This window comes from Periplaneta americana, chromosome 7 (assembly GCF_040183065.1).
Source record: "Periplaneta americana isolate PAMFEO1 chromosome 7, P.americana_PAMFEO1_priV1, whole genome shotgun sequence".
NCBI lineage: Eukaryota > Metazoa > Arthropoda > Insecta > Blattodea > Blattidae > Periplaneta > Periplaneta americana.
Genome location: NC_091123.1, coordinates 153,944,692 through 153,970,711, shown reverse-complemented (window position 1 = coordinate 153,970,711; position 26,020 = coordinate 153,944,692). Strand labels below are relative to the sequence as shown.

Here is a 26,020-nt window from a genome sequence, read left to right as displayed (position 1 = left end):
CAGGGATGTCGAACAGTGCTCTCAAGCTGTGAAACGATTAGGTACTGCTTACTACCTGAGCTGGCGCGGTGAGGTCAGCCTACCCTTACTGCAGCAGTGTGTTTATCAACTCTGGCGGCTGGTATGGATATGGAACGATGTTTCAATAGTGAATGGATAGATATACTTGGCTCGGAAACATGACGGCCTCTGTTCTTGGAATTGGTAATCTCTCATAAACCCCCATCCTCTACTCAACCCCTAGCCGCGTGGCAGAAATACAATAGATCCCAGCATTGCCAAATCTAGTAGTCATTGCCTCTACCCGTTGGGTTTCACCCATTCTCAGTGTCTTTGTCGACGTGTTGTTTTATACCGTTATGCGCTTCAATATGTCTCATTTATTCCGGCCATTATTAATGAGTGTTGGAGCCGATGATCCGCAGCCAGGCCTCCTGATACACCTGAAGATCCAGGACCATCACGACAAGAACAAATAACACCGTCGAAGAAAACAGAATATCTTATTTGCAGAGGAGCGTAGCTAAGAAAACAAAGTGTTAAAATTGTGCCTAACGTTAGAAATTCTATCCATAAAGTAATCGAAAGTTCAGGCAGTTTAATAAGTATAAATCTTAATCACTTAATATCGGACGCAACCGGCGGAGTTGGATATATGGGCATAGAAATTAAGAATTACGGTTCACCAACTAAAGAGAAAATAAACAAATTAAAACAGAATTCGGTAAGATAGACGATTTTATACGTGATTTACTTCGCCGAACAGTATGTGAACAGTACGCGAAAGAGATATCGCCAACAGCAACACCGTCCTTAGCCACCTAAATAATGACATTATTCACAGCAGTGCTTAAAAGTTTTCTAACTTACAGCAGTGAATTAAATGTTTTTAAATCACTCTACATGACAACCAACATATTAGCAATAGTAAAATGAATATATATGAACTTCTTCGCCAACAACACAGCACAAAGAAAAGCCCTACAATTTAAAATTAAATTTACATGCCAGTAATGAATAAAATATTGTATAGCACACTAGAGTAAACAGATTTTATGCGTTCGTGGAAATTATCACCCAAGGCGAAGCTGATAAAATCTAACTTTACTCTTTTGTACTATAAATTCTATAACTATTCAATGATCACAGTTTCAGAAAATTTTACCAGCGCAACATTCTTAATTAAGTATAAAATTCTGGAACTTTAATAACATGAGAATTTAACACTTATTATAGAAGTCTGCATTTTTTGTTTATTTAGGCAAAATATGTTAGTGAAAATATAAATATAAAGTGTTTTTAAAATAAGTTTGTTCATTTTTATACCAATTTTGTTTTAGTAATTAAAAATTAAGATATATTTACAAAGATAATATAGTCTTTCTGAAAATCGCGGTTTCACGGAACACAGTTTGAAAAACTTTCGCAAATCACAATGACTTCAAGAATTGGCAACTCGGCTAAGGGTTTATCCCTTGCGCGTGCCTGCAGTTAACTGGTGAAGGGGATGAGGGAAGGTCGTCATGTTTTCGTGCGAAGTATAAACATTTCTTTATCTTAAAGGGCGGAAAGGCGCATTGCTTAATATGTAGTAAGAAACTTTGATACATAAGCCATAATAATATTAAAAGGCATTTTAATTCAATGCATGCTGAAGCTTATGGGGCAGAAAAATTATCCGGTTCCGCTTGTGAAAAGGCAAAAGAGATATGTCTGGAATGTTTTTAAATCTCTAAGTTTGTCCCGTAATATTGTTGCTGAGCGCATGACAGAAATGGGAGATAACTTGAACGGACAACTGACAGCAAGGATGAAAACATTTACTTGTTACGCACTAGCTCTTGATGAAAGTACCACCGCAAAGATAAGGCGCAGCTAGCTATATTCATAAGGGATGTCGATTCAGATTTCAATGTTCATGAAGATCTTGTAGATGTCATTTTACTGAAGGATCGAACTCGAGGAGAAGCTATTTTTGAATCTGTAACAAAAACTATGAATAAATTTCAGGTCATAGTAAGATTAATTAATTTTATACATCAAAGGAATTTACGTTTTTGAACTTGCACTGCTACAACACGTAGGACACGTAAAGTTGATATTTTAAATATGAATTAGCAACATTATTATGATGATTTATTTCTGCCACTAACGAACAACATTCATTAATGATTCAGTAGACAAAACGATATTATCATCATCCATCCATCCATCCTCATGTAGACCTACATTCTTCGTTCATCAAAGTTTTCAAGTGTAAATCTAAAATGAGCTCCTAAAAATTAGTAAGGTGTATAAAAATTATCAAAGTACCAGCCGCCGCATTAGTAGTTTCGCTTTTGTTTACGATCATTCGCCCGGTCTGCTTGCTACCTGTGTTGAACCGTTGCACGGTAAGGGAGGAGTGAAGGCTCTTCAGTTCACAGCTCGAGAGCGCTGTTCGACATCCCTGCTTTAATGGGTACATTGAGCATCTATCTGTGCTGTACAATAGCGTTTCAATCTCATGACTAGAGACAGGCAAAATATGAAATTTCATGTTCTAAACTAGTAGTTTCCAAACTTTTTGAAGACGCGACCAACTTTGGGGAAACTTCCCTTCGGGACCCCCCTCCACTAACGTACGGGTACTTAACCCCATTCTAAAAATAGCTTCCAGGTTAAAATATCCATTTCAAAAAGCCCACGCAAATAAAAATCCACAACATAAATGTCCACAACTAAAATGTCCATAAATGAAGGTCATCATCAGCCACATGGTTTAAGCCTTGTTTGGCTCGTTCCGGTCTCATGAAGTATATAAATTTTAAAATTGTTGAAGCCATCTTTTCCTGGGTCTACCTATGTTTAGTTTACCAGTTGGTCTGTAGTCGAATATTAATTTAGGAATACGGTCTTGAGTCATTCTTTCAACGTGTTGCTTCCATTTATTCCTATATTCTGTGAGTTTTTCAATTAAATTGAATATATTCAGTTCTAGTCTGATGTCTTCATTGCGTTTCTTGTTTAAGAGAGTATAACCTGCTATACTTCTAAAAAATCTCATTTCTATCATCTCGATTCTTTTTTCTTCGGATTTAGTAAGAGTCTAGAATTCAGAGCCGTATAGCAACATAAGGACTGCCATAACTTTATAGAATTTTAATCTTGCTTCTTTTCTAGTGTATTTTAAAGTTCTTTTTATTACCCCACAGACATAATTAAATTTGTTTATTTTATTTGTAAAGTCTTCTTTTCTTGCATATGAGATATTGCAGTCCAGATAATTAAAAGCATTAATTTGTTCTATCAGTCTTCCATTCAACACGATTTTGGCTCTGATTGTTTCTAATCCTCTAAATATTAACACTTTTGTTTTAGTAGTCGATATAGTTGAGCTATTTTCTTTGCTAATTTCGTTTAATTTAAATATTGCCATTTGTAGGTCATCTTCGGAAGCACAAATTAAAACCTGATCTTCGGCAAAAAGTATCGTATCTAAGTTTATGTTTTTTATTGTAAAATGTACTTTCAAATCCACATTAAAAAGTGACGGTGACAATGGGCATCCTTGTCTTACTCCTCTATATATATATATATATATATATATATATATATATATATATATATATATATATATATATATTGGCTATTTGTTGTCCTTCACAATCAATTACAATTTGGTTATTAGTGTACAAATTTCTTATTATTGTTATTAAGTGATGTGGTATGCCTTTTTGTTGCATTATGTCCCACAGCTTTTTTCTATTAACTTTATCAAACGCTTTTTCATAATCTATGAAAGCCATAAATGTTGGTAAATTGAATTCCCTATGTTTTTTCTATTATCTGAGAAATGAAAGTCCATAACATAAATGTCCAGTGTCCATAATCTGAAATGTTGACGATGTTAAATGATAATATACATGAATATATGTTGGAATTAAAGGGCACAAATAGCCAGAGTGGCTGACGAGCCCTTTTTAAACTCCACTAACTATGTTGGAATTCACTGGATATAATAGAGCATATCTATGTAAGTGTTACAAGAGCATGGGGGTAGACGGAGGGCTGTTACTCCCCGATTTCCACCACCAGTATGGAACCATTATCAACGTACACTGCAAGAATTCCAGAGAATCAATAATTCTGTAGAAGGATTTCATTCCAAATTTCAGCATATTGTTTCAGCCCATCATGTTAGCATTTGGCGATTTTTGGGCAGGGCATGTGGCACATATGGGCAAATTCAGAAATGGATATAGAGTATTAGCTGGGAGACCGGAGGGAAAAAGACCTTTGGGGAACCCGAGACGTAGATGGGAGGATAATATTAAAGTGGATTTGAGGGAGGTGGGATTTGATGATAGAGAATGTATTGATCTTGCACAGGATAGGGACCGATGGCGGGCTTATGTGAGGGCGGCAATGAACCTACTGGTTCCTTAAAAGTCATTTGTAAGTAAATATAAAATTAGAACAGCATAACAATGAAAATTTAATCATTCAAAACATCAGGACGCCAATTAATAGGGTTTACGCAACAAATCAGTTGCGTAAAGACATAGTTAGAAGATGTGGTCAGTACAAAGAAAACAACAATATTCAACAATATCTAAGAGCCATATCTTACCATCTGAAAATGCACAGGGTATTTGTTGAAGAACCACAAAACTGACAAATTTTAATAGAATGTAATTTTGTATATTTTGTGGACATTTACAGTATGTATTTATGTATTTTGAACATATAATTGCTGGATATTAAATCCTGGTCGACATTTTCGTTGTGAACATTTATTTCATATGGATGTCATGGAAAGGTGGACATTACAGTTTATAGAAATTTGTGCTGTGGACATTTTGCAATTAACATTTTAACTGCTAACCGAAAAATACAAACCCTTGTAAAATAGAACATAACCATAATTTTACTCAAAACCATTGGATATCAACCAAAGAACGAAAAAAATAGATATATATGGTGTAACAATAGCACGAAATATTACGTAAACATCATTTATAGTACTTCGAACTATTACCACCATGTTGTTATTTAGTCAACTTTCCGAAGACAGCGCTGCAGTAATAGTTCAATGCAAAGTGGTGAATTTCATCAAAGAAGAGCTTTACAAACTCGTATTTTCAACAAAATACATGAAGACATAGGTTCGTTATATGAAAATATTCTTTATCATACGAAAATAAGACGACTTTCGTGGAGTAATGTGCAGAATCCTCATTATACCGGTACATGTAAGACGAAAAATCGGAATATACAAATCTATTTTCCAATTCTTTTTGGTTTCTTAGACTGGTCTTCCTTGCTCATATTTTCGAACACTTGAACACTTTGAACACTAATTTGCAACTCCAATATATTAACATAATAACAGCCAGGGACGAAATCAGCGGATTTATAAAGAAACTTGACAAATAGAAATATGATTCAATCCAGTGTATTAAAGAACTTATGAAAAATTTTGCTATGTATCATAGAGAAATACTGAGTTTGTTCTTGTCGACAAGCAATTAAGTTTCCACAATTTTAAACACAACAGCTTTTTGAATATTTTCCGAAAAAAAAAAAAAAGCTCAAAGCAATTACGAAGTGACAGATTATGAATCCGTGTTTAGACATTTTCGTTCAGCTGGCTGAAATTTCAGAAAAATATGAAGGAAAAACTCATTGAAATATGTGCCTATTGTTGGAAAGTTTAAACTAGACAGACCGTTAGAGTACACATAACTAAAGTGAATGGAGTCTGTTCAAAAACAAACATCAGTTGCAATACGCAACAAAAGCCTACATCATGAAGGAGTCAGTTCATGAAAACAAACCCTATCAAATTCAAGCAAGGCGATGTATCGATCGTCAAATGTGTACAGATTGGGCAAAAACTTGATAAAATGAGAAGAAGTGAAGAAGTGCAATTTACAACATCCAGTGCAATTTACCACATGCACAATCAGTGCAGTTTACATGCACGAAGTTTGAATTCCAGTGCAATTTACTACCACTCTTTAAAACTCTTTTGTATTATATTGAAAATCATCACGCGACCCCCTTCAGATTCTTACATGCGACCCCACTTTGGGAACTACTATTATAAACCATTCCTGCTAGCGGTATGAGAACAAGGATTTTTACGATTCACGATCAGTAGATTGCAATCAATGCCAAAAATGTTCGTATTCTACAATGTTTTGGTAAAATCTTCATATTTCATATATATTCCATATTTTGCTCGATTTTTTTCCCTTCCTTAATATTTCTATAACTACCACTGAACTGGACTTTCAGACATTATAAGGCCCGATTGTATAAACCATTTAATCTTAGATCAGAGGTGAAATTGATCCTTGTTTCACCTGAACTTGGAATTTTGTGTTGTATAAAGTCTAATCTGAGATTAATTTGTCTCAAACTAAAGTCAACTTTGACTGAAGAAATTTCTCCGATTAAGTTAGATGATCCAAGTTCAGTTATTCCTTTTCCGTTTGAAATATACGAGTGACAGATTGTGCAAATAAAATATCCATTATTATTAATATTAATAGATATGATAGGTACATTTATATATAGGCTATATTTCTTTCAATTTCTTGCCTTAATACACAAACAATCTTATATTTTATAAGGCTCTATCGTGTTCAGCAATATCAAATAACATAACCTATAATTATATTATGTTTATAACAACCATTAATTATTAATGGATATGATAGCTACATTCATAAATTTTCAATTAACTGTATTACTAAACGAAAATTGTCGTTTTATAAAGCTTTATTATGTTTAGCAGTATCAAACACCATAACATGATAACAACTCGGAGAACAGTCAACCTTCTTCTTATTGTCCGCCATTATTTACATTGCACAAAAAACCAGTGTCTCCAACAGAGTGTACGGAAAGTCGCCAAAAAAGTAGTTGGAAAGTCGCTAGATTTCTCATTATCAACAAAGAAAGATTACATTTTGTCACTATGGGGTGTTAAAAAAGGTCACTAAATCCCTATTTAAGCAATATAAAAGTTAAAAGAAATTGTTGTTGAAAAAGAGTTAAAGTCGCTAGATTGGCAACACTGAACAAACCTGTCCGCGCATCACGTATTTCACCTGTTTATGCGATGTTGCCAAATCCTTTTCACGTGAACTTAGATTGCATTTGAACCAAGGTAATTTGATCGCAGAAAAGTTTTATACAATAGAAGAAGTGTCTGAACTCGGTTCACTTTTCGATCTTCGATCAAAGTTGATCTTTAGTCAGGTAGTTTTATACAATTGGGCCTAAGAAGATAATAGGCTTACAGATTTTTCCAGGAAACACTTGAAAGTTCCAAGCCACCCATTCGATTTCGAGGTTCTAAAGGCAAGTGAAATATCAAATTTTCCTTTAGAATCATTGACCTCGTAGCGTCACTGAATTCGAAAAGCCAAGAGAAAATAAGTGGTTCCTATTCCACCTCTGCTCATTCTTTCGAATTCAGTAAAAGTCTTTTTTGCACGATCGTGTTTTTGTTGTATTTATAGCAATTATTGTTACGCCTTGAAAGTTAGAATTCCCACGGAAACTTGTTGCTAGGGAAACCATTCTTCAAAACATAAAACTATACTAAAATGGATCCATTACAGTGCACTTATTGTTACTTAGTCACCATTAAAGTACAGTTTTGCGAAGGCTTTGAAATAATATTGCTTTAAATTTTCAATGCAAAATATATTGTATTTGCAATTTTTAAAATATAATCGTACAAAAAATATACAATACACGTTTATGAAGTGCATTAAAATCTTCGAAATTGTGTTCCAATGTCTGCTTATGCAAGTGCAAATTAATGTTTTAAAGGGGGTTTCAATTATCAATTTTACTGTCGACTTCATTTTTCCTCTTTTTGCAACTTCATGGACAATATTAACCAGGGGCGTATTTTGCGGACTACCGGGGCTACCGGCAGTAGCCCAAGGAAATTACAAAAGAAAAAGTTTATAACATAACATAATGTAATAATTTTGTATTATTAGTTTTACCATAGTAATTAAAATTAAAGTAATTGTTAGATTTATATGCGCTCTCTGCTCTCGAAAAGAAACAAGTTGTCAAGGCGGCATCGCTGGAGAAACCACTTGCTACGTGAGGTAGCCTGTGACCGTTTCGCTCATGCTGTCCTGTCGCACAACTGCCCGTCCCCCTCGCTCCCTTATGTTTCCATCGTGCACTGTAGGCGGGCGAGTTGCCGCTCTCATGATAGGTTTCTTCGCAGGCGCGAAGCAGCATTACGCTTAGTACGCTAGCAATTGAATGTGATTGTGTTCTTGCAGTGCATTATTTTAAATCTGTGATTTGTTTGAGTGTCTAAGAGTTATATTAATTGTGAATTATTAAGTTTTTAATTTCCCACTTAAGTGATATTGTGAAAAATATGGCAGAACAAGTTTCTGGAGAGGTTTGTGTTGAAAATGACTATGTAATAGAAGGTTTATTAAAAATGCCTTTTAACCGTCGTACATAACGAGAAAGTTGAAATTGTGAAAATGGAAAGACCAACTCCTGAGTTAAATTTGTCCATGGACGTAAAAGAAAAACAGCGAGAGTACACACGCCATTTCACTTCAACATCATATGGTAAGTGGAATTGGTTGTGTGGTACTTCTAAACTGTCTAAACTATTTTGCTGGCCATGTTTGTTATTTAGCCGCGAAACTAATGTGTGGTCAAAAGAGGGGTTTTCTAATATGAACTCCCTTCGAACGGCAGTCCTAGAATACGACAAATCAAAAGCTCATATTTGTAGTAGCATGAACTTTGCAAACTTTGGGAAGACAAGAATTGATTTACAGCTAGATAAGCGAAAAGCTCTACACATCAACCAACACAATGCTCTTGTGAAAAAAAAATCGGGAGATTTTACTGCATCTTATTAACGCAGTCTGCTTTCTAGGAAAACAAGAATTGGCTTTTCGGGGTCATAACGAGAGTGTGGAATCAGACAATATAGGAAATTATATTGAATATTTAAGTTCCTTAAGTGAATTTGACCATTTACTGGCCAATCATCTTGAGAGTGCAACAGTATTTCGTGGTACTTCTCTCGCAATTCAGAATGACTTAATATTTGCTATAAGTGGGGTTATGATAAAGAACATAAAACCTTTTGTGGCCATTGTTGTTGATGAAACAAGTTACTGCTCTAATCAGAGTCAATTGTCCACTGTTTTAAGATACGTCGACAGTACTGCCAATGTTCAAAAACGGTTTATAGGATTCACAAATGTCAGTTCGGGCAAAATTGCTGCTGCTTTGTTTCAGCATGTGGAAGGTGTTATAGCAGAATACAATGTCGGCAATAAGTTAATTGCACAGGCATACGATGGTGCTTCAGTTATGGCGGGAAATATTAATGGCTTAAAAACAAAAGTTCAAGAAAAGTATCCTCAAGCACTATTTGTCCATTGTTACAGCTATGTTCTCAATTTAGTTTTGCAACAAACTACTTCATCCATTCCAGAATGCCGCATTTTTTTCAAAACACTGTCGGGTTTAGCTGCATTTTTCTCATCATCTCCTAAAAGATCAGAAAACTCAAGGAATTTATGAAGAAGAAACTCCCAAACGTAGCACCAACTAGATTGAATTTTACATATCGGCTTGTAAATACAGTAAAGGAATACAGAGAAAAACGGACTGCTTTCTTTAAAAATATCATTTGTAATGACTCTGAAGAAAACTGGGATGATGCTCTAAATGTGCAGGCTCAAGGATATTTAAATTTTTTCACACAGTTTCAGAATATATTTCTTTTTGAAGTCTATGCTAGAGTGTTCGCACATACAGATGTGCTCTACAATATTCTTCAGACAAAAAGTCTAGACATAGCATACTACTTGCAAGAGGTATCAAAGTTAAAAAAAAAATACTATATCCGAGTTCAGACGTAGTGGGTTTCCGTCCATATGGAGTAATATGGAAAATGAAAATTCTTCAGCCAATACAATGGAACCACCATTAAAGCGAAGAAAAGGAGATGATGAATTGAAATACAGGCAGCTGTACTACAGCATACTAGATCGTATGCACATGGAAATTACTGACAGATTATCTGACTATGGAAAGCTTCAGTTCACACATCTTCTAGATTCTCAAAAATTTTCTGCTTATAGAGAAAACTTCCCGAATGAGGCACTAAACAAATTATTTCAGTCCTATAACAGTCACTTTGATCAAGTACGTTTTAAAAATGAATTAAGTGTAATATATTCAGCAGAAGTCTGATTTTTCGAAGAAATCTATCCATGAAATATTATCTGCCATATATGAAAACCAGCTGAACCAAGTTATTCCTGAAGTCCTTAAATTGGCAACATTAATTGTGACAATATCAGCTATGTCAGCATCGGTAGAAAGAACATTTTCTGCGTTGAAGAGAATAAAATCCTACTGTAGATCAACTCATACACAAGAACGTTTATACGGCTTGGCACTAATATCCATTGAAAAGTCATTTCTACAGAAACTTTGCAAGTGGCCCAACTGCAATTTCAAGGACGAAGTCATCAACGTATTTTCGTCCCAATCAAGACGTCTGGAATTCACGTAAATATGTAAGGAATTTTAAAATATATTTTGTGTAATAATAGGGTCAGTGGTAGCCCAAACCCTTTAACCAGTATACGCCACTGATATTAACTGACAAAAGGTGTAATCCTTTGCCAGAAAATATAGAAACTTTACTTGTGCTGCATTATAATAACAAGCCTTGAGTTCAGCCAATGTAAAAAATATATTTTTTCTCTTCGCTGTAAAAAATTGAGTTACCCAGTTTTTGCATTCAAGTAAAAATTTGATGATGCTGAAAACTGCTCAATTATGCAGACTTACTGTATTTTATTTGGTAGTACATTAAATATAGACAAAACTATTACAATCTGTAGAGGCCTATTCCATGAAAATGACGTAAACCTGTTTCTAATAGTTCAGGAGCGAAGAAAATTTAGCACTGAAATAATGATTTTATATTTTCATGTTTTTCCAAAAAAAAAAAAAGTCATATTTTGGCAAAATGTTCTTCATATTGTGCCGGACCATACTCATGACCTTGAAAGTCGTCGATGCATGATAAAGGTTTCCTATGCTGAGAACAGAAATTGAGAGATATCGAACCAATTTATTGCACCACTAATGTGAAAAATATGTTATTAGAGGAGTTGAAGACAAAGATGTTGTTGACATTGTGACATGAATGAAGTTTTGTTAATTAATTTAGTTCAAACTTGTTTTACTTTCCAAAATCAACATTATAGGAAATAATGACACTCTATTTCAAACCTAACACTAAATTCAGTTGTATCTGGAATATAAACAAACTGACAATAAAGCTGAGATTTCCTTGCTTTAGCCCGCAATGAATTGGAAAAAAAAATCAATAATACTCGTATTAGGGGAGAGTCGGGTAGTATCGGACATCGGGTAATATCGGACAGGGCGTTTCTTTCACCTACCACCATATTGTGACGGCCACGTGAGGTTCGATCTCACGACCGACGGAGGAAGGGCTAAGGCGGCCGTGACGGGCAGGTTGCGCGCGCATCTGCTTCCTGGGGCATGTACTGTGGGGAGAAAGGGGAAAGAGTGACCGCGGCAGAGAGGAGAGGGGTTCGGATTGTTCGAGTGCTATCTCTGGAGTGCTACCTCTGGACACGCGTCGAAATATCGAGAGTGGAATCTTTCGCGAACTCTCCAGAAACTATAGTTTGGTTATAAAAGAGAAGACGCAAGTGAGTCAGTCAGTCAGTCAGTCAGTCAGTCAGTCAGTCAGTGTTGTTACATGCAGACTTGGACAGTAAGCGAGTTAGTCTTGTGTAGCAGTGAAGCCAGCTTCGAGACCAGAGCGCGACTTGAGTTGTGTCCGTAACTGTGGAGCCTGAAGCCCGGATTTCGAGTGCAGTGGACCGCAGTTGGGGGACCTGAGTTCGAAGTTCAGCGGATCGTCTCTGAAGGTCTGGGGTTCGAGATTCTGTGAACGCGAGTGACTGAGCTAGAAGAACTAGCCAAGACAAACGAACTGTGAACTGAGAACTGACAGTTCTGTGTTGTAAATAGTGCTTTGTGAACATTAGTTAAAATTAATAGTTCATTGTTGTTCTCAATATTACAAGTAAATTGTCATTGTCGTCTGTGAAGTGCAATAACGAACGCTGTGTTGCTGCGCGGAGAGCAAATCCCATTGTTGACGGGAGTGAAATTAAATTGTAGAAAGTGAAGAGTTATTGTTACTTTAAATAAAATTACATTGTTGTTCAGTAATAAAATCTACAATATGGTAGTACTGAATGACATGGTTACGTTTCTCTATGCGACATCACAGAAACGTAACCATGTCAATCAGGTACTATCATCGTGTGGTAGATGAAAGAAACTCACTGTCCGATATTACCCGATGTCCGATACTACCCGACTCTCTCCTAATAATGATGATGATGATAATAATCGTCATCATCACCGCTCCCTAGGAAGAATTATTCGGTATTATAATGTCCTGCAGTACATTCGAGTAGAACTGGATTCATATCTGACCGGCCACTTGAGGTGAAAACAAACCAAAAGAGAAAGAGAATACAAAATTAATTTTATATTTCATTTTGGGTAAATAAAAATGAACTCCTGAAGCATTTAACGCACACAGAACTGGAGCCATATGTAGCCATAAATGCTCAATATTACACCACAAAGTTCAAGATGAAGAATCAGTACCAAATGTATGAACAATCTATTTTTGCAACACGATTTGCTGTTGTCATCTCCATGGAATGTCGCCGCAAGAGCAGAAGCCTTTATGGCAGTCACAGAAAGTAAAGTAACACTAAACATTAAGCAGGCATTGAGAGCCAGCAATCCAACGAGTATCTCCCTGCATCGGCTTTGCTAAATCGTACAATGCGACATTATGCAACGCCATGCTTGCACTATAGCATAAAGCAACAACCATTGCAGTAGTTACCTAACCATCTCGTAGATGAGAACAAACAGCGAGAATGCAAATGAAGCAAGCATGCCCACAAATTAACAGCAGAGAACAGAAGGCTTTGGTATCAGGAGGGCAGAAGAGGAATGAAAATAATGTGCTAAAAATATTCAAGACTGAAAAGACAGGAACGAACATGAAATCTAAGCTACGGTTTTCCAGGGAAAGTATCCTAATACGCATTATTAAATTACATTTCATCGTTACAAATACTGTAAAATCCCTCGTATCCGGCACCAAAATAACCGGCAATACCAAAACAACGGCACTTTTGGCTGGGAGAAAAAAAATTGTATAAATCTATCACATTTCCACAATCTGGGTCGTCAGTTTTGCCGCATTAAGAAGTTCGCACGAACTTTCATTTTCAGTGAATATTCGTACTTAAAATTAGTGTATTATTTGTGTTGTATGATGTATTTTAATGAAGAAAATCCACATAGTTTTTATATTCATTTAATTATGATCCGGCCGTCAGTGTTGCCACATTAGGAAATTCGCATGAACTTTCATTTTCAGTGAATATTCGAACCTAAAATTAGTGTATTATTTGTGTTGTGTGATGTGTTTTAATAAGGTAAATCCACACAGTTTTTATGTTTATTTAGTTATATTCGGACCGTCAGTGTTGCCACATTAGGAAATTCAAACGAACTTTCATTTTCAGTGAATATTCGAAACTATAATTAATGTATTATGTGTTGTGTGATGTGTTTTAATATAGAAAATCCACATAGTTTCAATGTTTTTTTTTTTTTTAAAGTTATGTTCACGCCGTCAGTGTTGTCACATTAGGAAGTTCGAACGAACTTTCGTTTTCAGTGAATATTCGAATCTAAAATTAGTGTATTATGTGATGTGTTTTAATATAAAAAATCCACATAGTTTTTATGTTTATTTAGTTATGTTCGGGCCGTCAGTGTTGTCACATTATGAAGTTCGAACGAACTTTCGTTTTCAGTGAATATTCAAACCTAAAATTAGTGTATACTATTTGTGTTGTGTGATGTGTTTATAATGTCATGTGTTAATAATGAAAATCCACACAGTTTTTATGTTTATTCAGTTATGAGCAAGTGATAGAGAAATAAGCTTCACATGGCTGCAGTTTCAACATTTGGCACCATGAAATAGGAACTTTTGTTGTATATACCGGTATTTATTCAATTATCCGGCAAAATCTTGTATCCGGAACTAGCCTGGTCCCTTTGGTGCCGGATAAGTCTTACTTTTCTCTTACAGAAATATGTCAAATTACACTGAACAACAAGAATTTTGCTCCGACTCAATATCAGTACAATGTGTCATTTATGATTTGGTATGCGCTGAATCCGAAAATGCATCTCTTTTCTTCGTATCACACAAGGTTTTTAAGATATACTATGTTTTCACTTTTCGAGCGAGTTTGGGATTGTAAACCAAAACAAAATCTAATGCATTTTAAAGTTTATGACCTATTTTCGGTTTATTATGGTTGTTGGCATGTTCTTTTGTACTCCTAATAAATAAACAGATATTAATCGCTTCTATTCAGTAAATTTCAGAACAGTTTAAAGCGAGGTCTACGTAATGATCAAACAAGGGTATGGTTTTCAGTATTTAAAAGAAAAGTTTACCTCTTGAGTGAAGGCAAATTAAAAGCGGGCATTTTCATCTGTCCACAAATTCACAAAGTTATGGCTGACTCTTTGTTTGAGGAAAAACTTTCCATTACATAAAAAATGGCATGGAGTGCTTTCAAAGTTGTTTGCTCAAATTTCCTTGGAAATTCTAGGGTAGACAACTACATAGAAATTGTTGTGGAAACCATGTCAAGTGCATATTACAAAATGGGGTGTAATATGTCTCTCAAAATACACTTTTTACTTTCTCATTTGAATTTCTTTTCTCCTAACCTTGGAGAGGTAAGCGACGAGCATGGGAAAAGATTTCACCAAGAAATAACTGAAATGGAAAGGTGATATAAAGGAAGATCATCCAGCATGCTTGCAGACTATTGTTGGTTCCTTGTAAAAGATAGTTCCGGGTCTAGTTATAAACAGAAGGCACCCAGAAAATTCTTTTAAATATAAGTTCAAATTCCGAGATTTTTCTCTCATTATATGCATGAAAAATTTTTATTGTTGTGTTTTAAACTATGTACATCATTTTTGTATCCAGTATACATTTTTCAAGTATTATGAGGCATTTGGAATCCCTGGTGTGTTGTAATTTTACTAGTAGCAGTGAAAAATTAAAAAAAACAAGAAGTATTTTCATAAAAAATTAAATTCATTTTCCCCATAAAATGGTAGACTACGTGATGGGGCAATTTGGATTTTAAATTCAGATTTAGGGTATACATATTAGTAATATTCACCTATTTTTATTTCGGAGCAAGACAAAAAGCAAAAATTTGTTGTTCAGTTATCCACCAGAAGAACCGCATATTTATTCTACCAGAAGAACTTTGACGTGTCCTTTAGCTGAACCTAAATATTACACAACCATGGGCTAAATTACAGCCAGAGTTTCGGGCCAAGGTTGTCCAACGCCATATGGATAATATAATTTATTAACATTCACGTCCTTTTTTTTTTCTTTTTCTTTAATATCAATATATTATAATTTTCAAACACATCCTATTATTGATTTGATTCTTCTTTCCCAGTTTGCAATTATTATATTAAATTAAGTAGTCATACTGAATTTTTGTTATATTGTATTTAGTTCAAAATTGTTAATTACAGAAAATGTTTGTTCAGACAGGTGTGCGCTATGTTTATTCCGTGTATTCGAATACAATCAAATCTTTACAGATCCTTTTCACTTAAGAAATCTTCAAGTTCAGTGTCAAAGTTTCTTTCATGATTTAATTCCTAATTCCGGTGGCAAAAGCAGCAATCGTTGTCGAAATAGTGATGGTGGTGATAGTACAGTAGTAGCAGCAGTATTAGTAGTAGTTTGAGCAGCAATAGCAGTAGTTATAATATTATCAGTAGCATTAACAGGAGTATTAGCAGTAATCGTAGCAGCAGTAGTAGTAGTAATAGTAGTAGTAGTAGTAGCAGCAATATCAGCAATAATAGTAATAGCAGCAGTATCAGCCGTAATAGTAGTATCAACAGTATCAGCCGTAATAATAGTATCAGCAGTATCAGTAGTAGTATTAGCAGTATCAGCCATAATAGTAGTAGCAGCAGTATCAGTAGTAGTATTAGCAATATCAGCCATAATAGTAGTAGCAGCAGTATCAGTAGTAGTATTAGCAGTATCAGCCATAATAGTAGTAGCAGCAATAGCAGTAGTTATAATATTATCAGTAGCATTAACAGGAGTATTAGCAGTAATAGCAGCAGCAGCAGTAGTAGTAATAGTAGTAGTAGCAGCAATATCAGCAATAATAGTAATAGCAGCAGTATCAGCCGTAATAGTAGTATCAACAGTATCAGCCGTAATAATAGTATCAGCAGTATCAGTAGTAGTATTAGCAGTATCAGCCATAATAGTAGTAGCAGCAGTATCAGTAGTAGTATTAGCAGTATCAGCCATAATAGTAGTAGCAGCAATAGCAGTAGTTATAATATTATCAGTAGCATTAACAGGAGTATTAGCAGTAATCGTAGCAGCAGCAGCAGTAGTAGTAGTAATAGTAGTAGTAGCAGCAATATCAGCAATAATAGTAATAGCAGCAGTATCAGCCGTAATAGTAGTATCAACAGTATCAGTCGTAATAATAGTATCAGCAGTATCAGTAGTAGTATTAGCAGTATCAGCCATAATAGTAGTAGCAGCAGTATCAGTAGTATCAGCCGTAATAGTAGTAACAGCAGTATAAGTAGCAGTATCAGTAATAGTAGCACTAGTAGTTCTCTTACACGACGTAATTCTTCGACGGGATTCACAGTTTTACTTCCTTGACTGCAGAGCTCTTTTTTTTTTTTTTCCGTTGTTGGTAACTCTATAGCATCTATTAGATGCTTTATGGTTGTGCTAACAGATGGAGTTACTTGTCAACAATGTGACGCTGAAACGTGTGTTCAGGTTACTGCCCAGCGACAGTCCTGACGTATTTTTATATTGTGATGACTGGTTAATTTATATTAACCCGGCACACTCACAATCACACTCACATTCATACAAATTTCCAGACTCTAGACACCCAGGGAATTCCTCTTCTTCAAGAAAAATTCACCGAGAGCCTAGCCCGGGAATCGAACCCGGGACCTCCTGATCTGGAAGCCAGCATGCTGACCAACAGACCACGGAGGCAGTCAGAGCTCTTATTGAAAACAATTTTCGTAACATTCTGTACTAATATTATTATTAGTATCCTTTCCAGTTTTTGGTTTTCTGTGTTACATTATTGTTCCGCACACATAACGGGGTGTACGCCTGGAAACAGGTTTCGCTTAGTACGGCGAAAAATGACATGGGCAAGTAACAGCCCGCTTAGCGGTGATTCAGCGAGTCAACTTTCGGCAATAAAATCTCGTGACTTAAAAAACATTGCATTACAGGTGTAATGTCTTGACTTATCTTATATCGACGGCCCGGTTCAAAAAGAAAACAACTCAAAATTTAATGTTTTTATAAACCTGATAAAATGTTTGTTTTTATAAACCAGACTGTTGTCTTATAAGGCTTTAGTTTTAATAATTTCATCGCTTTCCAAGGTGATATCTTGTGTACACCTGTCTGCTGAGCTAATTTTATTAATTATTTCGTGGGAAACTCTTCTAGCATACAGTCTATGTCTACTTCTTTTTTTTAGCCAGAACGCGATTTATATGCCTTCTCCCCTTTCTTTTTAGGATTTCGTCGTAATATACGTACCATAAATGAACATGCACTGATCTAATGTGTACTGTATTGCCACGAACTAAACTGAACTGTAGTGAGTGGAAGTCAGCTGTATACTAATGTTGTAGTTTTAACTTTTCAGTCACACTACGCAACACAAAACCTTCCCATGCTCGAGCCAGAGGAAATGTACAGACTATTTCCTGGACAGTCCCGTTAACGCTCTGTATAATGAAATGCATGTGGATTATTATGAAAATCACAGTCGTAATCGTAAGAAACGTATATAAAATGAGGTAAATAAGCTGGCAGACATGCTGCATCTATTTGTTTCATATTTATATTCTGTCCTTTATGTATTTAGACAGTTTATCTGGAAGTTCACATACTCAAACTTGTTCGCTGATCTTAAATTAGGCCTATACAGTTTCGATTTATAGCTACATATTACTCGGTATTTGACATTTGTAATTCCTATTCATTATTCATTATTTTAAAAAGATAAGTTGGTCGAATGACAATATTTATGTTTTTGGGAACCAACGATCTAAAATTTTAATAAATTCGCCGTTAATGCACATAAAGGGCATAGTACATCCCGAGCATCTGAACGTAATATAAAAAGAGGAAAGAAAGAAAGAAAGAAAGAAAGAAAGAAAGAAAGAAAGACAGACAGACAATAAGACAATCGAAACGGAAGACATCCACATTGCATAATTTACCCCTCCAGGTATCAAATACATGAGAAGGGGTAAATGAACGGAGTAAATATTCTTTTTTAAAACAGATGGAAATCTTGTGTGTGCACGTAAAAGTGAATGGTCAAATACAAACAGTAAAGCGCAGATTACCATTTTCGGGTGTTCCGACATTTCAAACAAACAAACTTGAACAGGTGGCCAATCTACAGAGAATAAAACTAAAACTGTGATTTGTTTGTCTAAGGAATAAGGAAGAAATGTTCTTCACGTTTACCTCTTACATATTATTATTATTATTATTATTATTATTATTATTATTATATCTTCTTCTTCTTCTTCTTCTTCTTCTTCCTAAACACGGTTTAGGCCTTTGCGACCCGTTCCGAGGCTAATTAAGTGTTTTCAGTCAAATTGATCACTCCATCTTCTCACCTGTCTCCCAACGTCTCGGCCTCCAAATGGTCTTTAAAAAAAATCTTGCCGTGGAAGTCTTGAAGGACTCATTCTTAATACATGTTCTTTCCATTGGTTCTGATATCTTTGTATCTCTTCCACCATATCCTCCTGTTGTAGTTGGTTTCTAATATCTTTATTACGTAGTCTATCTCTTCGGGTAACTCCCAGTGTTGATCTCAGGAACCTCATAATGTGCTGCTTCTATTCTTGATTTATCTTTAGCTCTTATATATATATATATATATATATATAATACTCTTATTGAATTTGGTATTCCCAAGAAACTAGTTGTGTGTCTCAGTGAAACTTACAGCAGAGTCCGTAGGCCCGTTTCTGTCTGATGCTTTTCCAATTCACTGCGGACTAAAGCAAGGAGATGCACTATCACCTTTACTTTTTAACTTTGCTCTAAAATATTCCATTAGGAAAGTCCAGAAAAACAGAGAGGGTTTGGAATTGAATGGGTTACATCAGCTGCTTGTTTATGCGGATGACGTGAATATGTTAGGAGAAAATCCACAAACGATTAGGGAAAACACGGAAATTTTACTTGAAGCAAGTAAGAATATAGGTTTGGAAGTAAACCCCGAATAAACGAAATATATGATTAGGCCTATATCTCGTGACCAGAACATAGTACGAAATGGAAAAATTGGAAATTTATCCTTTGAAGAGGTGGACAAATTCAAATACCTTGGAGCAATAGTAACAAATATAAATGACACTCGACACTATATTTAAGCAGGTGATAAAGTAATGGGGAGGAGGGAATGTTGAAGTTACCACTTAGTACCTCACTACTTATACTGAATCGACTACACACGTAGACGAATAAAATTGAAGTCAGTGAACATATCGCAGGAATCGGATGTCAGCACTATCTTTAGTTGTTGTATAGTCACTTGTCCGAAGACAGGTCTGAACCTCACAAGTGATACTAAGAAGGCACCACTTATGAGGCAACTAAGCCAGGAGATAAAGGGATATGGTGGCCAGTTCATTTCGCCCTCTATCTTTAGTAAGGTATAATATACTTGTATTCCCTTTTCCAACCATAAATAAAAATTTTCAATGTATGGTCTTATGTTAACAATATCTTTTAACAAATAATAATTATTAAATTATCTGTTGAACTAACTTTCTTAACAATTTCGTGGGAGACCGTTCTAGCCTATAATCTAACCTATGTCTTCGAGTTTTTCTTCGTTTTTTTTTTATTATTTATTTTTTATTTAAATTTAAATATACAGAATAAAGAATATAATTACAAACAAGAGAAATAGAAATAAAATAATAGAATCAATATAAAAAAGGAGATACAGTAGTATTAACAAAATTTGAGACCGAATGAGCAGCGCTCGTGTTCGGTCGCAGTTCAGATATAATATTAATAGGCCTATAAAAGAATATAAAATAAAATAAAATAGGAAATGAAATTAAAATTACAGTTACAGAAATTATATAATACAATGTTAATATAAGAGAAATATAAAAAATAAAAAAATAAATAAAGAAATAAAATGAAATAGGAACTAAAATTTAAATTTCAGCGGCAATGGAATTATATAATATAATATTAACACTACAGAAGAATAATATCGCACGCGAAAAGTAGGACAATTTATATAGTCTATATATATATATATATATATATATATATATATATATATATTTCAAAATTATAGAATACAAATATAATATAGGTTGATTAATTCATACACATAGGGTATAAATTTATTTAATTAAATTGAAGATATTAACATGTTTCTAATTTTCTTGTTATATGTTAGTGGGTTACATGTTAGAAGTTCTGGGTGCAATTTAGCTAAAGCATTGTACAACCGAGGGCCAAAATTAATTCTATGCTTTAGACCAGCAGATGTGAGACATTTAGGTTCTACTAATGTTGAATTAATATTTCGTCTTGTGTCATAATTATGTGTCTGTAATATAAACTTATTAAGATTTTTATGATAAAATTTTAACAGCGTATACTTATAAATTTGTTCAAACGCGAATTTGTTAGAACGCGATTTATTAAGTCTTATTTTCTATTTAAAAATCAGAAGGTTCCTCCCAATTTTTTAATTAAATTCCGGTTTGTATATTTCTATATAAATATAGCACGACACTTTTCGTGGGACTTCTTTCTAATAATGGATGTACGCTACCATAAATAAAGATTTACTGTTATAATATGTACAGCATTGCCACGCACTAAACTGAACTTCGCTGAATGGAAGCTAGCTAATGCTCTTAACCAGTGGTTGCCAAACACCACGAGATTGTGACGTAATAGAAATGCAACCCGCACACCACTATCGCAGGGAGAGGGGTAGAGTGAGTATCTCCTCAGGTAATGCAGTGAATAACAGTGCAGAGACGGACTGTAACAAAAAACAAAAGCAATATAATATTCTTCTACTTATTAACTATACACACTTTTTACATGTTAATTTTTTATCCTCCTATTAATTATTTTTGTATTATTAATAAAATAAAATAAATTTATTTTCTTATTTACCATAGAAAAAGTGTGTACTTTACATCAGCAGATATTTGAAATTAGAAAAACGTACCAGGCTGGTCACGAAGTTGTAAATTACACTACACACTTAAAAATAAACGTTGAAGTATTTTATTCCGATTAAAACATAGAAGCCAATACTTTTTATTGTTTATTTATTAAAGAAATATCCAAATTATACTACATACGTCGAAAAAAAAACGTCGAAGTATTTTACTCCGATTAAGACATAGAAGCCGTTACTTTTTATTGTTCGTTTATTATTCAAGTTACAGGTAAGAGCGCGGTAGTCTTCATAACAAGAAGAATAATGACAACGTACATTGTTCTTTTATACTTCATTTAACATTTTACAACAAATTAAGTATCTCATATTTTTGCCATCTGCACAAAATAAATACTTTTGCTCCACGCTCCTTAAAATTAAGTTTTTACTTAGTATCTGTTTTGGAAAAGACATCGAAACATATTATCCTACACACTTGTAACATCACATATGTACGTCCGCTGCTGATAAATGTCTTTACTTATATCGAAGTGAAGGCTGTAAGCAGAGGGTGGGGGTATGATGTCATGGTTACGCTTGAGTGGAGACAGGGGCATGTGTCGCGACACAGCTTTTGGCGATCACTGCTCTTAACCTTGACGTTGTCTTCAACCTGTGCTATCTCTCCTTACTACGCAACACAAAACCTTCACAGACTCGGTATAGGGGAAATGAACACATTATTTTCTCCGCAGTCGCGTTCGATCTGTAACAGTAAAAGGCCGACGACATTTGCCTGAGCGAAACCTGTTTTCTGGCGAACGCTCTGTATAAATAAAACTCTACCTGTCATATAGAACATACTATAATCGACGTGACATCAACACAATAAACAGCGCGCTTGCACACTTGTATCAACCATAATACACGAGATACTGAACTTTTAAACAGTGAACTTTAATAATATTATTTGCATAATGGTGGAGTATAGTGATCGACTGGGGAAGGAAAGAACTCGTGAGAAATGCGACAACTTACTGCTGAGCTAGACGTCAATGGACTGTTATACAGTTTATATTGATGAAAAAAGTTGAAAATCGCGCCCATTCACCATCAGTCTGTTCCGGATGCACCACTACCTACATAGGTTCCTTATTAATTTTCTCAGTTTAATTTTACGTGTTAGTTCCTTTCCAGATGTTTCCTGTATTGGAGTTCCCTTTCATTGCTTTATTTTATTACCTCCCTTCCTGTTTTTCGTCTCCGTTCAATCACGTGCATTTAGTCAATGACTTCTCATCCCCACGTGGATCAACTTCAGTTACGGTAGCCACAGGTTAAAATTGAAACGGGAGTTCAAAAACTCGCCAAGTCCAGAGAAGTAAAATTTTCAGGAGACGGAAAAATTATATAAATCTGTATTTTTTGAAACAAACTTAATGTTTCAAGTACGATATAATATTTTAGAATTATATATCAATTCTGCAGTGCTTGGGAAAAGTCAGTTTCCACAAAAAGTTTTATTAGTTTATTGACAACTTACGGAACATCTGCTCGCTTGGGAAAAGAGACATCAGTATTTCTCAAAATTAGAATAATTCATAAAGAAGAAAATCATATCTACATAAACCAGTGTGAAGACATTTTTTTTTCCTTCTTCTGTAAAATTAAAATTTTTGACTTGTACCACTTTTCTCGAGCAGTACAGAATTGTTCAATAAGTTTTTGTATCAGTTTTTGCATTAAGGCCTTATTAAACGATATTTGAAGGTTGTGAACTTGGGATACATTTGAAATCACTTAAGACTCCCGCTGAGATAACATGCCTGATGATTTTCGGTTATTTTCCTCTGTAAGATTTTAACCTAACATCACCGAAAAACAAAGAAATGCAACCCGGAAACATAACAGTGCCCAAAGCAAAATAAATGCAACACGAAAATACAGTAAACGCATGCAATTTTTAGAATTCACTATCATCAACTTTCTTGGGGAGAGCATGTTGATAATGTTACAGGCAAAGCATAGAGGGCATTTCACTTTATTATGAGAATCTTGAGAAAGGCTAGCCCCAAATCGAGGGAAATAGCATATCTAACGTTAGTGCGACCGTTAATGGAATACGGAACTACGTGTTGGGATCCCTATAGAATATATCAGATAAATTCCTTAGAAAGAATCCAGTATAGGGCAGCTAAATTTGTTAAAGGTAAAAGAGAAGATGGAAACGATACGATAAAAGAACTTAAATGGGAAACTTTGGAAAACAGACGTAGGAAAACTAGAATAACATCATTGTATAGAGCACATTAGGTCAGAAAGCATGGGTAGACATAACGGCTCGGTTAGAAAAGCCAACGTACTATGGTAGGAACGATCATGATTTTAAAATCAAATGTAGGAAACAGAAAACGGATGTAGGTAAATTCTCATTTTTAAATAGAACTATAAATGATTGGAATGACCTACCTGCAGCGGTCTTTGAGGGCTGTCCTTCCTTAAGGAGATTCAAGAATAACTTAAAAAGTTGTGTATAAAGTGCAAATTAAAATTAAGGTGACATTCAACATTTAATTTTTTAAGGTGACATGTATTTATCTGACGAGTTTACTTCCTTGGTTTGAATTGTAAATTATTTAAAAATAGCGTGTAAGAGGGCCTTAGACTAGAAATGTTTAGTTTAAATGTAGTTCTGTTTATAAGTATGCATAAGGATGCAATTATTTGACTTATTTGAACTGTTGTATCAGTGAAGCGAGGTGAGACAGTGAAGTTATGGTTTTACAGTGCAGTGAACAATTCCGATCAGTGATAATTTATAGCGTCAATGAAATGTGTTCTATAGTGTCAGTGAAATGTGTGCTAAAGTGTCAGTGAAATGCGTCATAGTGCCACTACAGGGAATGATATGAGAGTAAAGTGAAAGACTATTGAAACTTATGTAGGACCTATACATAATTATGTAGGTTGTGTTGTAAAATTAGGTGTTTTATTTTATGTTTTATTATTATTGTGTTAAATTGTATTGTGTATTCTTATTGTATTGTATATAAAATTGTATATGTGTTGTAAATTGTATTATGTATTGTAAATTTTATTGTGTATTGCTTATCATTTTATTGTGTATTGTTAATATTGTATATACCACTGCCACCGGGTGCTTGCCCACTTGCAGTGTAAATAAATACATACATACATACATACATCTTTGCAGAGATAACGATGCTTTCCATTTGTCATTTTGTACCATCACAGACTTTACTCTGGTTAAATGGGGTGTCAGCTAAACGTGTGTAAGTAACCAGCGATTATTAATAGCGCGAAGAAATTACATTTTAACCGCAGTTACTTTTTAGCCGTGAGTGTCGTGCTTTAGAAATGTTGTGTCTTTAATACTCCAGTAGCAATGGAAAAACACCGAACTACAGCTATTCATTAAATGGAATATAACTACCTCAATTAATTGACGACCAGGAAGTAGCCTATGACCTTTGCTTTCTGGACTTGGATTCGCATAAAAACTCACATAATAAACAACAGTGACAGCTAGAGATAGGGATGAGCCCTGCTCGAGCGGTCGATTAGCATGACGGGACGCCTGAAATTTGAATTAATTCGAACCTGTTCCAGCACAATGCTACTACGGCCAAGGATCAACCGTGAAAACCTATTCGTCTGAACAGAAATCAAGTAGATGATATTGCTAACCGTACGACTTCATTTTATGAACGACATTAAATGAAAAGTTGCTGCAATAATGATATGAAACAAGAATATTACGAGAACGTATTTCCATTATCAGGGTCAGGTGTTTTTGGTGAAAAAGTTTAAACAATGTTTAAAAAAATTTACTGAAAAATGAATGAAATATAGTACTTACAGTTAAAAATGTGACAGTAATTTTGTGAATATTTATTGATTATTTTTTTTACCAAGTAATGACAGATATTCATAAAAAATCTTAATTAGTAATAATCGGGGCAAGGGATTTGGAGTATTATAAGGTAATGTTTAAACGTAGTATACAGGGTGTTAATAGTACATTATGCAACGAGCCTATAATGGTAGTAATTAAGACGCGAGTATGTTTATGAAATGACCATTATAGTCAAGTTTCATCCGACTTTTTATGCTTGACCATATTTCTAACTTGAAATTATTCATAAGGATTCATGTTATATGACTGAGGACCGGAACTGACCTTGTGCAATACCTCGTAAATTGTGAGATGTGCGCAGACGTGAAAGTATTGACATTTTCCGAGAAACAAATGTCGACATTGACCTTCATATAATCTAGAGAGTAAAATAAACATTAATCTTGATATAACCTTGAAATTGAATTAGACATTGAAAAACGAGATGACAAATTGAATTTATTTGAATATTATTTACAATTAACACTAATTATTATAGTAACAGAACTGACTTTATTTCAAATATAGGTGATTTATTGATTTATTGTTTCTTTCGATTGTATATCCGAGAATAATCGATACTTGCGCTTTCATATTGCTACAATGGTATTTTCTGATTAGTGGAACACCTGAACTTTAATGAATAGGT

The 26,020-nt window shown here is 34.6% G+C and overlaps 1 protein-coding gene across 3 annotated transcripts in view; it reads right to left on the bottom strand.

The window, feature by feature from the left end:
• The window catches only part of bs (serum response factor blistered), a 423,352-nt gene that overhangs the window by 24,210 nt on the left and 373,122 nt on the right, over window positions 1–26,020 (bottom strand). The window lies entirely within an intron of this gene.